Source organism: Ptychodera flava, chromosome 4 (genome assembly GCF_041260155.1).
Source record: "Ptychodera flava strain L36383 chromosome 4, AS_Pfla_20210202, whole genome shotgun sequence".
NCBI lineage: Eukaryota > Metazoa > Hemichordata > Enteropneusta > Ptychoderidae > Ptychodera > Ptychodera flava.
The window spans coordinates 6,811,485-6,833,038 of record NC_091931.1 but is presented as its reverse complement, the minus strand read 5'-3'; positions in this window follow the sequence as shown (position 1 = coordinate 6,833,038).

Genomic DNA, 21,554 nt, shown 5'->3' with positions numbered 1-21,554 from the left:
GCGTTTTCTGTTTTCAATAACAGTGTTTTTCAACGTTTGTTCGACATAAAGGCAGTCGCTATACATTCACAGGTATCCATGTATGAGATTGGACGGAATTTAACACCGTTCACACCTCGAATTTCTGGAAATCTCGGAGCAAATCGAGTGCGTCTTACCCATAGCGTGGCTTTTTCACATCTGCATAGTCTTACCATAATCCCCCTTTTGTAGGGGGCTTTGGCATTTAAAAAGGTCGGCTAAACGATTTTCTTAGGATATAGAAAGTAGACTCACTTGACTCGATACTCAGAACTATTAATTCTTCTCTCACACACGTGCGCGAGCGCACACACACTCACTGACACATACACACACATACACACAGCTGGTTATCCTTATGCTGATCTCCGGTGATAACCCTCTTATTATGCAATTTGATTATACTAGTCACATTCTTCATAGTATGATACAGCCCAACGATTGCTTAGAATTTTACCCCCGAATTTAATGGTAACACCTGACTGTGAATTGACCTACAGCACAGTCCCTCTATCCAAGATATCTGGATAGAGGGACTGTGCCTACAGTAACGCCCTGCATGTGATGGATCATCTGTCTAGTTTATTGTCATGACCTTTGAAGTAACCAATTACTGTGTCAACTGTCTGTGTCACAAGTATTGACCGGACACTTCGTTGATAGACCCTTTGACATTCTACTAAGGTGGGAGCGACATTCCTATCTTTTGCCTTACCAATTGTCATTAATTAATTTTATAAGCATACCAAAGGCATGACAATATGCAGATTTGGAGACGATTTAAGTTGCACTCTTTTCATACAGAGAAATTCTCGTAGTTGACTGGACACTGAGAGGTGGACGCTTTGTGATTTGATGTACCTACTTCAGTAAGGAGCCCAGTCTGTTTGACTGTGGTGGATCACGTCTTTATAGACAACTGACTTTCTAGATATTGTAATCATGTAGAAGTATTGTGATTAAACTAACGGAATCATAATGTATCACTCATCTGTATGTGTGTGATTTTCCGGGTCCGTATACGATTCAGGCGGAATAGCACAGACAACCAAGAACGATATACGTAGCGAGCGATCTTGACAGAACTACCACTCGACCAAGCCCTTTACAATACAGCTGTTACTCACTCAAATGGTGTTCTTCTTGAAGATCTTGTGAAATTTATACCCCTTTGCAAAGAGCCTTTTTACAAGTTGAAGATATTTCTTGCCGATATTAGTTTCCACCTTCTTGCTGAAAGGTGGGTTGAACCCATGTGATGTTACATTTTCTGTTCTTGTTTCTCCTCGCTGATTGGTTAGTTTTGACATATTCAATTTGTTTGGTGTATCCGCTTGTCTTCACCTCCGTATTATAGTGACCTTTGTATTTATCAAAGATGCCCTTATCACTAGATATTGTTGAGATGCGTTTGCTTATTGCGTCAGATACGTATTCAATAATCATTTCCGGTGAATAGAAGGCTTTTATAAATACATTCACAACAACTTTTCCGCACACATAGGGGCTTTCCTTGCTGTTCGATTGACTCCTGTTCAGTCATCACTAGGTGGCTTTTTCTGTACCCCTGTTAACGTTGTTGACAGTCTTGATACTGTTCGCTTCTGTAGTTTTGTTTGGCTGAGGGTTTCGGTAAATGTTTCTATCGAGAATCGTTAAATTTAGGTTTTAGGGATTGTGTCAGGGTTGCACCACGTGGAATGTCGAAGTTTGCTCAAAAAGTTGCATGGCCTTATGAGGCATCAACTTATGAGCCAATCAAATTCGGATAGTTTTCAAACTATGTTCAGTTTATAGCTTTCGGGGTGGCTCATTCTTTTCGCCCTTCCTGAAGCACATCATTTATGGGCTTTTGATTCCATTCATTGTTTTTCTTCATCACGTCTTGTCAGCTTCACAAATATTGCGGTCGTTTGTTCGACTTGATCGGTTATTTACTCATGGGTGTAGTGTTTTGAATATATAATTGATGTATTCTGCTTTGACTTCTTGCACGAGACTGCGAGCATGCACATTACAGTTCAATAAAATAGTTCTTACACGATGTGCATTCTATTTACCAAAGCATATTGTGTCTGTCTATTTGTTTTTGGATAAACCTACTCTTCATAATATAACTCAATATATTACATTGGCAGCGAAGACTATTCATGATGATGCCAAAACCAATAATAAAGCCACGTCGAATTTTATATGCACAAAGGTCAAATTGGAAAAGAGTTGGACAAACTTGAGAATAGTGCATGAGATGCGAGTGGGCAAGTTCTATTGTGCTTGTGCCAAAAGCAGAAACGTCTGTGAGGATTTATGGGGACTACAAATTAACTATTAACCAAGCCGCAGATGATGAGAAATATCCATTTCCTACTTTACAAGACTTTTACGCAGAATTTACTGGCTCCATAGTTTTGTTTACAAAACTTGATATGTCTCATGGATAAGCAAAACTAAGTCTTGATAAAGAGAGTCAAGAGTATTCGATTTAAACAGACACAAGGGGTTGTATAAATACACAAAATTACCTTATGATGTCAAATATACACCAACTTTTTTTAACCTAAAGTGGATTAAATTTTTCAGGGTATTCCCAAATGTGTATGTAAACACGAAAATATATATTTGTGGAAGTAACTGGAAAGAAAAAACTGAATCTTTCTCCACCTTGTTTTTTCTGACTAAAACGATCCGCGATACATATTGACTCTTTGATCAGTAATAATTCCAGCTTTCAGCATTTTCTGCATTTCATCTTTCACCACTGCAGCCCAAAAGCCCCTCATTTTGTACAACAAATACGTCCCAACTTTGTGCCGCACATCCCCGAAGAACGCGTACAGAGGGTCAAATCAATCTTCCACTGCATGTTAAAAACTTCGCCATATGTCTTCGCTGCAAAGGTAAATTTTTATGAACGAGTTGCAGATTCCATTTCCCTTACATTCTGCCCTTTCTATTATAGTATTTTGCCAATACTTTTAAGGAGGAATTCCAAAAATATCCAAGCGATAATAGTCATGTGCAAAAATAGGTGAAAACACAGTCAACAGCCAAACGATCGTTAACTCGTCATTTCAGAAAAATAAGAGAGAAACTCAAAAAAGTAAAATCATAGACTTTTAGTTAACCTTCATGAGATGTGTAATCTCAAATATTGTAAGAAATAACAGCGAAATGAAAAAGTTAAATCAATGGGTTTTTCAGATGTATTTTTCATTTTACAATGTGGCGAATAAGCTCGATTTCCCATAGAAAACAATGGCGTCTAATGTACCGAACAGATGGCACACTTTTCGCTGGTTCAAATTTTTCAACTCTGAACCAGTGATGGTGAAAGTGGCACGACGATCCTTTGAGTTTGATTTTAGATTTTTGAATTTCTTGACCGAACTTGTATTTTTTGCGTTTTATTTATTGCAATCACTAAAATATTCTCTTGCCCGCAATAAAAAGGGCGATCTGACGGCGTTTACGTACACAGAGCAAGGGCCTCATATTGACGCATTGTAATCAGTAAGCGTCTCTTAAGTTGCACTGACCAAATACCTGTAGAGTTGTCATAAATTAAACACAATTTTAGCGAATATGAACCGTGAAAATTCCAGTAAACTGAAAAAAAAGCACAGAAAGGAGGCAAACGAACGCAGGGTCTCCACTGTGATCATGCAGTGAATATTATTGATCGATATTCTTTTGTCGGAAATTGATACATTTTTGTGTTGCATACTCGCCGGTCGTTCCCAGCTCACAGTGGTGCGAACTAGGCCAAAGCGCCCCAAAATACACTGAAACATAAAAGTAACACCAAAACTAAAAAGGGTCGTCAATTTAATTAGAGTACAAGAAACCTACAGAGACGTTGATGTTATTGTATATAAGTCAAAATATACGGTTATTATGGAAATATCATTGTGTGACCTGAATATACCACCGTTACCCAAGCAGATTTCGGTGGATAATCTATTGAAAATAAATTGATACAATGTTTGCTGTTGTCAAAAGTGACCAGCTGATAGCGCTGTGCATTAGGTATTATGCTTCGCGTATACTGTACACTCAGACATGCTTTTGGACTACAGTCAACTGTCTGTATAGCTACATACCTGAGGTAGACGATATGGCTTCTGAAAAATTTGCGTGTTGTCAGTAGTTGTTACATCGTGTTCTATCTGATCAGTGCAACTAGGTACATTGGTTAAAACATCACTGTACTCTTGCGGTAAGCGGAATAGTTCCACACACTTATCCACAGTTACCAAATCTGCAATTACTACATCTCTTCAAGTTTCGTTGCTTTGATCTTTCAGTGTACAGTACATAGAGTTTTCTATGTTTTTTTGCAAACAGCATCAACAGTGTCAACAAAATACACCGGTTTGTTTCTCTCTTTCCATGTTCTTAGCATTTTGATATCATAAACCTGATTAGGTTTTCTATGGCCACCTCGCTCAATTTCGTAATCAACGTTTGAGACTTTCCTCACAACAGTGTATTGTCCTTGCCACTGAGAACTCAACTTATGTGTGGAGGAAGATAAGAGTACAAGTTCTTTATCGCTGTTCTTCAAAGACTGTTTCCTTGCTCCCTTATTACACCACCATTTTTGTCGTGCCTGGGCTTTTTCCATGTTGTTCTTGACAATTTTTCTCATGTCGGCAAGCCTTTCTCGCATCGTTATTATTTATTGTGCTAAGTTTTCCTCCTATGACCTTTCCTAAGGCCACTGATCCTTGATCATAGAGAGTGTTCCCCTTATAATTTGACCACACATTAGCTCGAAAGGTGAGAAGACGTATCTCGCTTTCTGTACTTCTCGGTACACAAAAAGAAGGTACGGCAAATATTGGTCCCAATCTTTCAGGTCTTCTGCTACAAAATGCTGTAAAGTAGCCTTGAGGATGCTGTTAAATTTTCAGTTAAATGTTTTGTTGCACATGATACGGACTAGTTTTAATCTTTTAGATATTCAACTTAGCACACATATCAGTCATAAGACGTGACATGAAGTTTGTACCCTATTTGTCAAATTTCACCAGGTTGTCCCATACAACTAAAAACTTCGATCCACGCCGTTGCATAGCCAAGACCTCGAGATACCGAGTTGCATAATCCACAATGACTAAAATAAACCTGTTCTGCATCGAGTTCTTTTCAAGTGACCTAGAATATCCATTGTAATTAACTCAAACGGTATATTATTATAGGCATCGAACCAAAAGGAGCTTTTCATATGCTCTCCGTTTTGCAGATTTTTGACATGGATCACAAGTCCTATAGTATTCTTCAATATCCTTTAAAATAACAGGCCAGTAAAAGTATTGTTGCAACGTTTGTTTGGTCTTTGCAATACCAAAGTGTCCTCACAGAGGGATGTCATGTGACAGTCTTAGCAATGCATTGCGACATTACGCCGGTACTACAATTTGTCTAACTTCACACACTTTATGTGAAGAAATGCACTTGTGATACAATAATTTCTCATCCCAGTAAAATCAAGTTTGATTTTCCAATGATTGACTTGTATCTGCATGCTCTCGCACATTTGCAAGAGTAGGATAGGCTAATTGAAGTTCTCTTAATTTATCCCGATCTAACCTTAATATTTCAGCATATTTCTGCTGACATTTAAATCAAGTGGAAATGTTCTTGGATACTTTAGAAGTGACGTCATCACTTTCCTCGTCATCACTTATGTCACTCAGATCTGATGAAGTCTCATCAAATGGTTCATCAAGGGCTGATGCATCATGGGAGATATCATTACACTCATTCCCACTGTTTACATCATCTGCTTCAAAAGTGTTTGAATTTTACACATCAAAACAATATAGAGATATCCAGTCAATCATCATGTTCGTCACGTGACCAATGCACCTCTTGGATTTCATTGACCTTGTCAATGTGTTCTGAAAACGCTGTTGCTTTCATTGGATGATTCTACTTCCTAATCGAAGTCATCATCACTTTGTTCCACTTCACTAAGAGTCGGCAATTCCTTAATGGGTATTGCTATGCTTTCTTTTGACGTCTTGTCACCACTAATGCACGGGATCCTGTAAGGGAAGGGCATCGTCACCTAGCAGAACGTCCTTGGGTATACCTTTCCATACCCAATACATAAAGGTCCAGTTAAAAAATTCACTTCCGATGTGGGCTTTGACAACAGACGCCTTGTGCACTGTTTCATCTGCAAAACTAACATCGCAAATCTCTCCTGGCAAATAGTTAGATTGTTGTACGACTTCTGGCATTACCAAAGTTTGACAACAACCGGTGTCCCTCTGAATACTCATTGGTTTACCGTCTAAACAACCAATGTAAGTATTTCTCTCAAGTAGATACTCGTTACCAAATTCAGCCTAAATGTCATAGCCTTTGTCATCATGACTTCTGACATGGACAAGGACTTTTGCTTTTGCTAAACCTGCATTTTCATCCGACTTTGTTCAGGACAATTTTTGCCAAATGACCAGTTTTCCCACAGGTATAACATGCGGCTAAGGGCTTTGATTTCTCATCACTCAGAGATGAGTTACCAGACTGCTGTCCCTCACCCTCAGGCTGCTTAGTTTTATTGTTGAAAATTTTGAAACCCCCTCTTCCCTCTTCCTCCTTGAATTTTTCTCTTTTGGCCTGCAGTTCACGTTCGCGCTTTTCTTTTTCTTCATTTATACGCATCTATTCCAATTCTAAATGCTGCTTATGATTTGCCTGCTCTTGTGTATACAAATCCAATTAAAGCTGAAGAATTTGTTTTTGATACACAAGGTTTTCAATTAATTCTTTTCCACTTAAACCACCTGTTGCGCCATAATCGCCACTAGGCTCTGTCTTAACTTTCTTGTCTTGGCCTTCTGTCATACAGGAGAAAGTTACTTCAGTCTCACTATTGGACATAAGATCACTCACTCGATAGCACCCTCGCACACTGCTGTAGTAAATGATATACACTTTCCTGGTCACTCCTTAAATGCAATGGTATCAACCACATGTTTGTTGACCCACCCAAGCTAGTGTAAGTTTCTTAATTTTTCATTTTTATTAAACATTGTTTAACGAGGGTAGCCTGTTGAGCTTCAGTAAAGATGCTTATCTTCCCCAGGGCCCTAAGATGAACATACAAACTGATACAAAGCAGAACAACATGAAACATGATACACAAAGCTAGCACAATAAAATGCTCAGTAAAAGTGGCAAGGAGCTAATCTGCACACAAGAGAAAATAAATGCCCAATCACAGTAGACGACAAAAAGAATTTGACAACAAAACTAAAACTCACAAACACAAAAATTATTCCCAATAAGCTTTAAGGTAAGCAGTTTTAAAACTGCTCAATGAGTTACTAGATCTTATATTTAAATCGAAATTATTCCACTGATTGGTACTATTTACAGTAAACTCTTTTCGATAAAAATCTTTATTTGTTGCAGGAACCACCAACAATCTTTGCATCTTAGATCTTGTAAATCTGTTATGATCAATTTCGGTTAAAGACTTGACATATATTGCGGTGCAAGATCATTTAAACATTAAAAAAAACACAAATCATTCTTATAAACTATTCTATCCGGAAATGACATTATATATATATTGTTTTAAATAAATGCTTCTTTCGAAGCATTATACCTTGCATCACACATCACTCTGTTAGCACGTTTCTGAATCTTATGCAGCCCTTTCATAAACGGTGAAGCTCCCCATACATGACAGCAGTAATCCAATTGTGATAAAATATAGCTATTATAAAAATGTTGTCTTATATTGATAGGTAAAAACTGTCTTATTCTCCTGAGCGAAGCAATATTACTATTTAGTTTTTTAAAATCTTGTCGCAGTGCTGCTTCAATGACAGATTTTCGAGTCGACATGCGTACCAAGAATCTTTTCACAGTGTACTGCTTGCAATTCCGTATCACCAAGATTACAGTCTAAAGTTTGTTTATTCAAATGTCTATGTTTTTGTTGCGGTGTTACAATCATTGTCTTTTTCTTGTCACAATCAATGGCAATTCTATAATTCTACACCAATTATGAACATTATTTAAGTCAGAGTTCAAAGTTGTTTCAATTTCTTTAATACATTTTGCTCTGGTAGTTATGGTTGAATCATCTTCATACATGTCAATGTTATTATTAATATAAAGTGGCAAATCATTTATGGTACTGATGAATAATAAAGGCCCGGCAAGTATACTACCTTGGGGAACGCAAGTTAAAAATGTTGCTTTGTGGAGTAAAAAAATTCTAAATTGATCCAATTGCATGCCATTTTGCAGGTAAGATTTAAACCACTGGAGAGATGTACCATCGCACCTGTAAATTGATAATTTTTCTAACAATACACGATAATCACAACCAGATCAAAAGCCTTCTTAAGATCCAACATCGCCACTCCTAATATTTTATCCATAGCTTTGAGCCACGTGTTGTTAAGTTTAATCAAGGTTGTTTGGCACGAATGATGCTCTCTAAATCCTGATTAAGTATTGTTCAGGTTGACGGTTTCTTGCATTGCAACCATGTACTATCGCACCTGTAAATTGATAATTTTTCAAACAATACACGATGATCAACCAGATCAAGAGCCTGCTTAAGATCCAAAAACACTACTCCATTAATATTTCCATTCTCCATAGCTTTTAACCACATGTTGCTAAATTTAATCCGACTGTTTTGCACGAATGATGCTCTCTAACTCCCGATTGAGAATTGTTCAATAGTGGCTTGATATGCTTGTAAAACTGAATGTGCACATGCTGTTCTATAATTTTGGAGACATTGGTTGAATCGAAACTGGTCTGTAATTACAAAGGCCTTGTTTGAACCAGCCTTGAACAGGGGAACAACTCGAGCTATTTTCCATTGATCAGGAAATATACCAGATTTTATACTACGATCAAAAATTTTGCATAGTCACGGGGCAATGATAGTAGCAGATAATTTAAACATTTTAGCACTCAGATTTCTAATCCAGTAGCCTTGTTCTTTCACAATTCCTTCAAACACCTAGTTACAAATTCTGGTTTCATATATGTTATTTCAAAATTATTTACTTAATGAAAGTGTTGATGTACATAATGATTTAACTTCATATATTTATCATTCATACTTTGATTATTTATATTATCAGAAGAGACGTAATTCTTTGATACATTTACAAAAAAGTCATTAAAAGCATTTGCAATGGCCTCAGGGTCAGTAAGTTCTGTGTTGTTTAATTTTAATATAGTTGACTGCAAATAACTTTTTACACCTGTTAACTCCTTTAAATACTTCCAAAGCTTATCAGTGTTGTGTTTGTTTTCTTCTATAAGTGATTTGTAGTAACCTTTATTTGATAATTTAATAAGCTTATTCACCCTATTTCTCCACATCTATACTCATCATACTTATTTTGAGACTTAACGTTGTCATGCTGTTGAATGGCCTGAACAATATTCTCTGTGGGCCATTCAGGTTGCACCGCCCTTTTAACCCTTTTCTCTTTCCAAGGGGCGTGCTTGTCTAAAACATCCTGGTATAATTTACACCAAGCATCTAGACTATCGTTTGGGTCATCATAAATATCCAACACAGACCTCGGTATTTCCTCTAAATCTACAAGGAAATTTGCCAGCTCAAAACACTTGTAACATCTATATTTAATAGTAAGAGGATTAGCCTTACATGAAAAATTATGTTTCCTAACTATACTAATTGAATGCTATTGTTTTCCACGGCGTGTTATCTTTGACTTTCGCCACTATGAAAAGATACACAAGTGCACAATCGCAGAAATGTGGATTTCCTGACGCACTATTTAAAAAGGTACTTAGTCAAGGGGTGTACACCCCAGAAAACAAGTTATCTGTAGATCTTTAAGATTTTCTTTCAATAGGTGTTTATATTAGTACTTACAGTCTTTTGCATCAACTGGGTGTATCTTCCCGCATATACTGAAAGATTAATTAACCAGTAATATAAAAACTTTGTGAAAATTTTCTGCGTACAGAAATTTTCATGAAATTCACAAGTCATGTAAAAGCGAGTTCGGTTGCTTTAATGACAGTGTCAAAGGCAAAGTTCAGTTAAGTTCACTTCACACAAAAGTTCTTTCGTCTTCTTAATTGTCCAATGTTGACTTTGAACTCGTCTTCTACTGGCGGCGGTTGCCTTTTGTCCTCTAGAAGTCTCCACCTTGACATTGCTGACAGTCATACTTCCTGTCTCTGGTTTATCACGTCGGTACACAGGGCAACGTCTGAACCAGCAGCAAGTTCATCAGCAAATTCAGAGATGCTAAGCTATCTCAGTGGACTGGGGACTCTGCTATGCTGGCGCAAGCCAACATACAAACAGGACGACAATCTTCTCAACTGCAAATAAAACTTCCAAACATTTTCCAGTTCTCTCTCAGCAGGTATTTGACTTGCTGCTTGGCGCAATGTCAGGCTACAATATCAACAAGAAGTGTTCGTTCCGAGTCTCAAATCTTTTAGTAGTACACGGTTATTTGTCACAGTTCCGAGTTTGTGTGATACACGGCTCACAAAGTTACTTAGTACTCACGGGTTAAGCTTTGTTAATCCAGGATTCCTCCAAGTCCGTCTTGAGAATGTGAGTTAGAATCGCATAAGCTTGCACCAATGACGTATAACCGAGGTTATGATGGTATTGTCGATTACGTGCTAAAGTGTAGAGGTCAGCAAGGCTGGTATTCCAATGTTGAGGGATGTAAGGACGAATTAAGGCAGCAAGTACTATAATCTAAGATGCTACTTTATTTCTCTATACACTTTGCTACGTACATAGAGTGATGCTAAGCTGGAGACTGACTTGAGTACACGTGGGACAAGACAGATACACATTCCCTCATGAATAGTAATGACAGCTCATGAATAGTAACAAGATGACACTATGTCACAATGATCAACATAGTTTGAATAGCAAATTCATCAAAACTTTAGCAAACTGTTGTCCTAAGTCTGTGTATATCCGTACAAATGCAGACCAAAAGCATAAGGAAAAACCTACATATTTGTTTTGGTAGCAGCATTTTGAAATCAACTCAGAGCGTTTGTTTGACAGCGTGGATTTTATAAAGTGCAAAACAAATATTATTTATCAAATTTTAACACAGCCAACAATATGAATGGTGCGTCCCGATCATACTTATATAAGGGTTTTGAACTAAGAATCCTATCACTTTTTCTGTCTGATGATTGCAATATGCATGAAACTTAAATAACAGATATCGTTACTTTGTAGTTGAAGTAATTTCGTGTCAACAATATATATATATATATATATATATATATATAATATATATATATATATATAATATATACAACAAACAGCAACAATCATGTTATAATTACACTGCATATACTTATGCTTACATTGTCTGTAAACGTGTTTTAGGTCGATTTAAGGGACATAAGCTGTTACTAATGGCATTTTGTTTAGTATTCTGCTTTTGTATATCAATTTCTGTGTCTGACCCTAAATCCGTTTGTCAAGCTGGAATTTCGAGCGTTCTCTTTGTCAACAGCTTGTATGTGTGTAGTGATCATTGTTTATTGTTTGCAAATTAATTCTGGTCCGAACTTAAATACAATTTTTAACAACAACAATATTATACTCATATAGGTTGTGTCGATATGCTAAGTACTTGGCATTAAATTACAGTTTAGGGTTTCAATGCCGAAAGTGTAGGGAAGCCACAAAACAAAAGTTATGTGGCTTCTTTAGGGTTTCAATGCCGAAAGTGTAGGAAAGCCACAAAACAAAGTTTTGAAAAAAATAGTCTAAAGATACAGCTTATAGAGCTTTAAAACTCACATATAAATTCAATATTAAACAATGTATTTTACTCAATGTTTGCAATTGATAAATGTTACAATATTACCTGTGACATCTTGCAGAGCTTTGTATATTCTTGCATAACCAATTCCAGCATTTGGTTCGTTTATTGAGAGTCTTGACTCTCCTGAATGCACCACAAAATTGCTACGTCCGGTTTGTTGCCTTTTGTTTTTATGATCTCGTCCGCCTTCTTTTCCATGTCACTCAACTTGAAGTAATCAATTTTACTTTCTATCGCAGAAACTGTATCAAATGCGAGCAATTTCTGACTTATTTGCTCCAGATTGACCAGATTATCACAATTGATAAATAAAAGTCTGGTAGGTGATGAATCCGCCATTATCGCAATCTGAAATTGTTTAAAGTAAATACAAGATAGTGAGATATTGAACTTTGTACTCAACATTACAATAATTCTGCTCTTGTATCAATAGTGTAACATTAATCTTTAGGCACTAACCCTCTCCATCTATTGTCAGATGTATTGTAGAAGTATTTAATGTAACAAAATGCACTAGAAGCATCAAGCGAAAATACATTAAGGCAACTTTTACCACTATCATCACATTGTACAAACTTATAACATATTCAATCTCAATGTAACTGATGTTTAATTCCACAAGCTTCGTTCGATTACAGGCATGCAAAGAAGCTTGCTTCAAAAGAAAATAAATTTGCAAAAGTTCAGAAAAGACATTTATATTCTACATGTGACTGGCATCAGAAATGATTTGTAGCTCGTATGAAATGGCCATGGTTTTCAGCAAAGAGATGACAGGTATTATCGTTTACCCCTGTCCATATCGCTTCACCGTGGTGACTTTTACCGTAAAAAAATAGCCGAGATAACTTACGGTAAACTACGAAATGAGCACGATAACGCCATCGGTTCTGGAGTGTTCATTACAACTTCACCGATGCTAACTTGCAAGCCTTTTAACGCCTGTTAATCACTTGCGAAGAGCACCACATGCATGTATTTGTGGCGAAGCACAAGGGTTGAAGAAATATTCGTCCCAAGGAAAGGGGCAGGGGGTAAGGGTGCCTAGGTTTAACACAAGTTTCTTCTAACTATGCTTTTTTGTTTCTTTTAATCCATTTGACTATGATATGTATTGCTAATAAAGATTTATATTACAAGCCTTGGGTGTGTAAGACTTATGTTAGCACTGGTTTTGTATTTATTTCTTTTTCACCTTCGCTGTGTCACGTATTTGTCCTTTGACAATCTTAGCTGAAGTTTTAAATTTGCTGCTGTGTTGCATCTATTATCTGAACAGTTTGATTGCCTATTGTGCCGAAGCAAGCATTGGTCAATTACTAATCTGTTGAAGCACCAGATTATCACCAGGTTACACTAGACAAAATGGTATGATATACATCCTGTATATTTACGTATTTTGACGTATATGGAACACAGAATGTATTGCATACGTAACATAAATCTTTTTATATGGAACATTTCAATATATTGACGTACGTTGTGTATATCTATGCAGATCAATATTATACGTAATGCAGATCTTTGCAAACCAAGTACACTGTACTTATCCTTTTATTGTCATATGTACGCCTATACTTATCGCATTTGACAAATGTACAGAAAAGCCTTGTCCAGAGGTGAACCGTAAACCTAGTGTACATTTTATATTCATGTATTCAGAAACAAACAGAAGACAAAGAAAACTTGAATATTAATTTTTAAACGAACAGGCCGGAAAGGAGAATCTCCCATGAATACTTAGTATGTGTTCAACACATTTTGGTAACGTACTTGAGGTGTGTTTACCCACTTCCGGCAGGCCCGGTCAAATTACATTGGTCGACGTGTCTAACACCACATCGAACTTAACCAAGACTTCATTGGTATATTGAACATTTCCGTGTAAGGAAACGAAGGGTAATCAAGTCAAGAACAATAATGGGAAAGGCTTTATAAGGGGCCTAAGCCTATCGGCTAGGCTACTATTGGTTTCACTTTATTTTTGAGGAGCCTAAGCCTGTCGGCGTGGCCCCTATTTGTTCCACTTGGGTTTTAGGGGCCCAAGTCTTGCAGTTTAAGCTGCTATTGGTTTTACTAGAGTGTAATATTCTTCTCTTCCTATTTTTCTTTTTCTTACGTAATTTTTAGGTAGATTTGAGTACTCTTGCATATTATCCTTACATTTTGATTGGTCATGTGACCCGGCGGAAATATTTGACTTTCTAAAAATCAAACAATGGGTTATGTATACAAAAATCGAATGGTCACGTGACCTGGGGACATATTGGATATTCCAAAACCTAATAATGGCTTCTCAAGATGACCTAGGGGTCAAGGCGTTTGAAATTTTTTGTACAGTGAGCATAAGCTTAGGTCTTAAGAATTTTTAAATAAAATCGCATGCGGTCACGTGACCTTGGCCGCCATATTGAATTTTAGAAAAATACCAATTTTTTATTTAACAATCTTCTTTTCTAGAACCAATGCCCGATTGAACTGAAACTTTTCTTATAACATCGTAAGTGTAAGGTCTTTCAAGTTTGCGAAGGCACTTAGATCGATCTCGAGGTTTAGCCACTATCTTGGATTGTGCAAAAATCATGATTTAATCTATAAAATTCTTCTTCTGCAGAACCTTAATGCCGATTAAGCTGAAATTTTACTTTTCTTATCCTTAGTGTGAGCACTTTCAAGTTTGCGCAGGGCATTTGGATTGGTCACGTGGTATTGCCCCTATGTTAGATTTTGCAAAAATCACAATCTAATCTTTAAAAATGTTCTTCTCAAGATCCAATGCAGAGATGGAACAGACATTTTGCATGTATAATCTTTAGTGTAAAGTCTCTGAAATTTGTGAAACACATTTGGATCGGTCTCATGGGTTTGCCGCCATATTTGATTTGTGTAAATTGCAATTTAATAATAAAAAATCTTCTTTGCAAGAACCAACACACAGATTGAACTGAAAAATAATCGCAATCATACCAATCCATAATCCAATAACACTAGATCAGAAATTTAACTCATATCTTTCTTAGTGTGAGTACTTTCAAGTGTACGGAAGGCATTCGGATCGGTCACGTAGTTTGGCCACAATATTGGATTTTGCATACAACATATGATTACCAGTGAAACCTAAAGTAACTTTGAGATAATGTTCAAAGTCCCTTTTTACGAGAACTAAAAGATGTCCTGCTGCTGACATTTTGCATATAATATCATCTGTGCAAGAAATTGACACCATGGCAATTGCTTGGGCTCCACCAACACTGCTTGCATCTTTAATTAGGGCCCAAGCTGACTGGTTGGCCTTGGCCCCTATTGTTAATGCTCGAGTTCTATTTCCTCTTCCTCTTCTACTTCTTCATCTGCCGTTTCTTTGTAAATCTGGATCTTTTAAACGGCTGGACGAAAAATCCTAAAACTTGCAGGGCTAACAGGTGTCAATTAGTACTCATTCACCTGAACCTTGAATTTTCATTGGTCACGTTACCTAGCGGCCATATTGGATTTTCCTAAAACCTAAAAATGGGGGGGGGGCCTGGTCGATTTGAGTATTGTTATATAGCAAGCATAACCTAAGGTCGTTAGTATTTGCAAATAAAATTGCGTGCGATCATGTGACCTTGGCCGCCATATTTGATTTTGGAAAAAAATACCAATTTAATCTTTAAACATCTGCTACTCCAGAACTAACACACCAAATGTGCTGAAAATTTACTCATGTTATCCTTACAGTGTTCTCTTTGAAGTTTGCAAAAGGCATGTGGATCGGTTACTCGATTTGGCCGCCATATTGAATTTTGCAAGAATCTAATTTAATCTTTAAAATCTTCTTCTCTAGAACAAACACACCGATTGAACTGACACTTTACTCTTGTCATCCTTAAAGTGACCACTTTCAAATTTGTGAAAAACAATCGGATCGGTCACGTGCTTAGGCAGCCATATTTTTTTTTGCAAAAAACTACGATTATCAACTAAACCTACAACACCGGTACCATGAAATCATAATGATATTCAGAATTCTTCTTTACCAGAAGCAAAAGATCATTTGAAACTAAAATTTGCATATATTTTCATCATTGCAAGAACCTGAAACTAGGGCTACAGCTTGCTGCTTGTAGCTGAAATTCGTTTTTCTTCTTCTTCTGTCGATTCTTTGCCAGCCTAGATCTAGAAAACTGCTGCATGTACACTTCCCAAACTTGGCACAGTGATCAGTGCCAATGAGAGGTGGTGCACCTAAGTCTTGAATTTTAATTAGTAACGTGACGTGGTGACCATATTAGATTTTCCCAAAACCTTAAATTGGCTGTCCCTGGTGACAAGGGGGTCTGGTCATATTGAAATTATTTTGTGTAGTAAGTAGGATAATTATAGTAGGAAACTTTTTTGATCAAATGCCATGTGACCTCTAACCTCATATATGCATATATGCATTTAAATAAGTAACCACAAGTTCTACACCCTTAATATTCAGTAGTCAGTGGCCCTTAATGCTCCACATTGTGGACCTCATTAATTATGTGCATCTCTCATTTTGCGCTAGCCAACAGAGCAAGAAGTCTTATTTTTGGTATACATTGCAAAAGGTTGGAACACGTTTTTTGCCAAATCCTTAAGAGACCAACACGACCTTTGGCCTCGATTCATTAATGTTGCTATAAATCAGTACAAAACACCATTAATTGTTTGTAGCACCCATCAGCATTGGAGTGTTATCATTGAGTGTTATCACTGGTGTGTTATCATAATCATTCTGGTACCTTTTAACAGTGTTTGCAAGTGCTTGGGCCACGCCAATGCTACTTGCAGACTTAATCTTCTTTCTTCTTTCTTCTTTTGTCAATTGTTTGCCAGCCTATATCTGAAAACCACTGTACGTACACTTCTTAAACCTGGCACAGTGATCAGGGCCAATGAGGGCTGGTGCACCAAGAGTAGTATATATAATGTGTATAATTGGAACAAATAAGAATATTAACACCCATTTTAGCTACAGGGAGGGAAATCCCCTGTAGCTAAAAATAACATGCATGTAAGTGAGGTGACCTATATATGAACTCCGCGACAGCTGGCACTGACGTCAGTGTTTACAGATGACTCACTGACATATAATAGACATTTAGGTCAGCACTCAGTCGGGAATTCCCCTACAACAGCTGAGTTCCCTACGGAGTCATTTGTTCGATAGATTCTGACTGTGCTGCTGCTCTTCGGAACCGTGTCGATTTTTGTCTTCTGGATGTAAGTATATAGATGTGAATTTTATCAATATCTTCTGGCTGGTCCCTTTTCACTATGTTTTTTCCTACGGAGCAACACTTATGTTAGATTTTCCCCTATTTTAGTCCCTACTTTTCCGAAGGGGAACACTGTTGCGCAATACCTTTCCTGCAGGGGCTTTCTGATAGGATTTTTGCAATAACTTCGGAACGAATGTTGCTTAGCAGCCTGTGATGTCATAACACAGGTCTGAAATTTTTTACAGTCTCATGAAAATTTCTACAGAATTTTTTTCTGAACTCGGGAGTCACGTGATAGATAAAATTTTAGAAATTTCCTCTGAACTTAAAATGTGTCAGAAGACCATTACTTCAAACAAAATGAGACATTTTAGATAAATGGTACTGATATCTAAAGTGTAAGTAGTTGTATACAGATAGTTTTCAATCGGATTCGAGCCCACAACATACGGCATCAGTCGCCTAACTGAGAGGCCAGAGACAGAACCACTCGGCTAAATCTCCACTCCCAAAAAAGAGTGGTTCAATAGCCGGTTAAGTTGTTACATTTTTCTGACTGAGACCGCTCAACACGTTGTAGAGTTCGGGAAGCACTCCCGCACACATGCTCACTATCATACATCGCACATACACACTTTATCGAAGCGAAGAAATGAATTTCATCGCTTTAACTGGGCGAACGATAACCTCGGGGACAATTCTGTCCACCAGCAGTGTTACCAACCCAGGATAGAAAATACGGATAGTTTTCAATCAGATTCGAACCCACAACATACGGCATCAGTCGCCTAGCTGAGAGGCCAGAGACAGAACCACTCGGCTAAATCTCCACTCCCAAAAAGAGTGGTTCAATAGCCGGCTAAGTTGTTACATTTTTCTGACTGAGATCGCTCAACACGTTGTAGAGTTCATGAAGCACTCACGCACGCATGCTCACTATCATACATCGCACATACACACTTTATCGAAGCGAAGAAACAAATTTCATCGCTTTAACTGGGCGAATGATAACCTCGGGGACAATTCTGTCCACCAGCAGTGTTACCAACCCAGGGTAGAAAATACGGATAGTTTTCAATCGGATTCGAACCCACAATATACGGCATCAGTCGCCTAGCTGAGAGGCCACAGACAGAACCACTCGGCTAAATCTCCACTCCCAAAAAAGAGTGGTTCAATAGCCGGCTAAGTTGTTACATTTTTCTGACTGAGACTGCTCAACATATTGTAGAGTTCGTGAAGCACTCACGCACGCATGCTCACTATCATACATCGCACATACACACTTTATCGAAGCGAAGAAACGAATTTCATCGCTTTAACTGGGCGAACGATAACCTCGGGGACAATTCGTCCACCAGCAGTGTTACCAACCCAGGATAGAAAATACGGATAGTTTTCAATCGGATTTGAACCCACAACATACGGCATCAGTCGCCTAGCTGAGAGGCCACAAATGAAATGATGCCAGAACGACTTTCTTCCGGAGTATGAGTATGAGTTAAAATATCTAAATCTTTTTTATCTTTATCTATAGTTATGATAATATTACAAGGTGTTCTTGAATCTGTTTTTATAGCAATATTTCCAATTAAATCGTCAAAATCTGTTCCTGTACTTAACTTTATGCATTTGATAAAAACTGTACCATGTTCAATTATTTTCATATTATCAGTCATCTGTTGATTTGCAGTCTGTAAATTTAATTCAGCTGTCTCCTCCCCCACACTCTTCAGACCCAGTTTCTTTAAAGTTGTGTCCCAAAATAACCTTACTGGAACCCTGCTAGCCGTATATGAACAATAATTCTCCCCATCATTTATCCACCTTCGCAGTGTGTTATCTGACAACATTATTGTATTAAGAGGACTAATTTTAAGGTGAATCGGTATACCGAGTTGTATGATGTATTGATTAACAGGCTCAAGCCAATGGCAAAAATCTAGCAACTTATATTTGTTAACATTACTGTCAAAATAAATCACATTTGGAGTCCCCGGTGGTTCATCAACCCCACCTGCAATTTCACTATCTAATATATCTAAGATGTTACGCGGTACATTATAAGGCCTAAATTGCTGACTAGCCTTATCCCATGTCAGAGCAAAAGGAGTAGGATCATTTGCAGCCTTTGTAGCGTCTATTATGGTCTCATCGACATCTTTCAGTTCGGAAAATTCTACAGCGTGTTCGTGCTTCTGTACTGTTGCGGCCGATAAAATGAAATGTTTTTCACGGTCCTTGTATCGAAGGATGTAATCCTATATATGATTACCTGCTATCTTAGTATTATTGTTAATTTTAACATCACTCAGATCTTTGAGCTCGAGATTTTGTCCGTGAATTGCACCTAGACCGTACTTACTTGGGCCAGACATAATTATTGTATATACAGTTGATAATAAATAATACCTTGCAATAATATACAACCATGGCTTCAGCTATAGGAATGACAGTTCTCGGTGCTGTATTAAATGCAACGGCATTCACAGGAGGAAATATTATTGGACAAAAGCTTTCCGGGAATGGTGAGGCTCTTATTGAAGAGAAAATTAGACATGATAAAGCATTAGAAAAATTTGAACATGATCGTGCTGTCTTGTCAGAAAAAAGATTACTGCAGGCTGATTGGGAAAGAGAAAATCAAGCAAAGGATATGCATGCTGCAGCAGAATTAAGAGATACAGATGCAGAAATCCTGGAAGAAGCAGCGGCCCAAGCCAACTCTGCATCAGGGCCATTGAACTCATGTAATATGAGCCTTTTCTCAATGGCATGGAAATTGAGCTGTTTTTAAAATCATAGGTGACCTTTTCACTTATTTCTTTTGTATCGATGACGGGAAGTATTTGTAAACAGTCCGATACTTTCCCATGTATGTATTCACCTGAGCCAAATGAAACATAATTTCCAGTCACATTGACGGCATCTGAATGAACTATATATTTATTGACTGTTAAGAAATCTGCTCGACCTGGACTCATAGTACTTTTTATCATGGGGTTGTCCTCAGGTTTATATGAAAACCGACAAGGTTAGCGAAGTTACCTGTAGCATTAAAAAATACTTTAATATCTTTAGCCAAAGTAAGAAGATGTTTTTCAAAATTAATTTTCTGTTTCAACCTGATTGCTTTGTTGAGTGTATCGATATTGTAGTTACCTGGACGTATTGATATAGTCTTCTTCGGTTGCCCACTTTCTTGATATTTTAATATACTATTCGCCCCCGTTATGTTATACCATGAATTAAAGAGTGAACACTGTAATAGTCTTATTGTAGTAAACTGTGATATGTCAATGCAAGGGTTAAAATTAACAGTAACGGGTTCACCCATTTTGCTTTCAATCCAAATGATCATCTCCGCGTTGTATATACATTACAAAGTATAAGGTTCTGCAGGAATAATATTTTTCTGTTCAAGGAGATCTTTAGTCGCAACCGCGGCAGCAGTCGCTCCACCTAATTTTACCCACCGAGTCAAATTTGGTCGACTTGGATCACCAATATCCATTTTCAGAAATTTGCTGGAGATCATTAGATATCCCATCGTAAGTCCAGCGATTACAATACCATCATACATTGTGTTTACAACTGTTTTAGTATCCATGATTGCTGACAAGTATATAAATAGAAAAATAAATAATTTCCTATTAATCCATCTTATACAATGCAGGGGGACGAAACTTGTGAAATATGGAAAACATACTTTCCTCCACGTGCTCCGTAGGCATCGCTTTCCGAAGCCGCTCAGGCGTATTCATCCTCTCATTCATTGAATACCAGGGTCGGAACTTGGTTTAGAAATCTTACTTTCCGCCACATTCTCTGTTTTTGTCGCTTCAGAAAGCGGCTCAGGCGCAAGCACACTATCTGCATGGTTCTGGAGGGGACTTGGTTGCTTAAGATTGTTCTGAAGGGGACAAATATGTCGAGCACGCCTCCAATATTATATATGATAGTCCTAATGCAGTCAATGAAACTCCTATAATTCCTAAAACAAGATAACATTTATTATACCATTCATCACACTGTTGTGGCAGGCTGGGTAAGCTGTCACAGTCTACCTCAGTCATTGCATTCTTCTCCTCGTTTTTGCCTGTTCCATTCTGCTAATCTCTTCCCTGCAGCTACTCTCCATGGATGCTTCGTCGGTAACGTAATTTTCTCTATATTGCGCTGCGGCTTGTTCCAAATGGTAGTCGTCGGAGTCCCTGGCGGAGACGTTTCTGTTTGCTAAGTCGGTGTTGGTGCTTTCAAAGTTGAATCCATTTATTTCAGGTATTATATTAAACCCGATTTTTTTAAATCTACATGTTTACCCGTAATTAAACCGGTGGAAACTAGAGCAAGTAAGGGCCCCCATGTGTAGGCTATCCGTCCTGATAATCGTTTTATTTCACTGTTTAGAATAAAATCCTTTTTAAGATCAGTGGCATAGTTATCTCGGTCATCGATT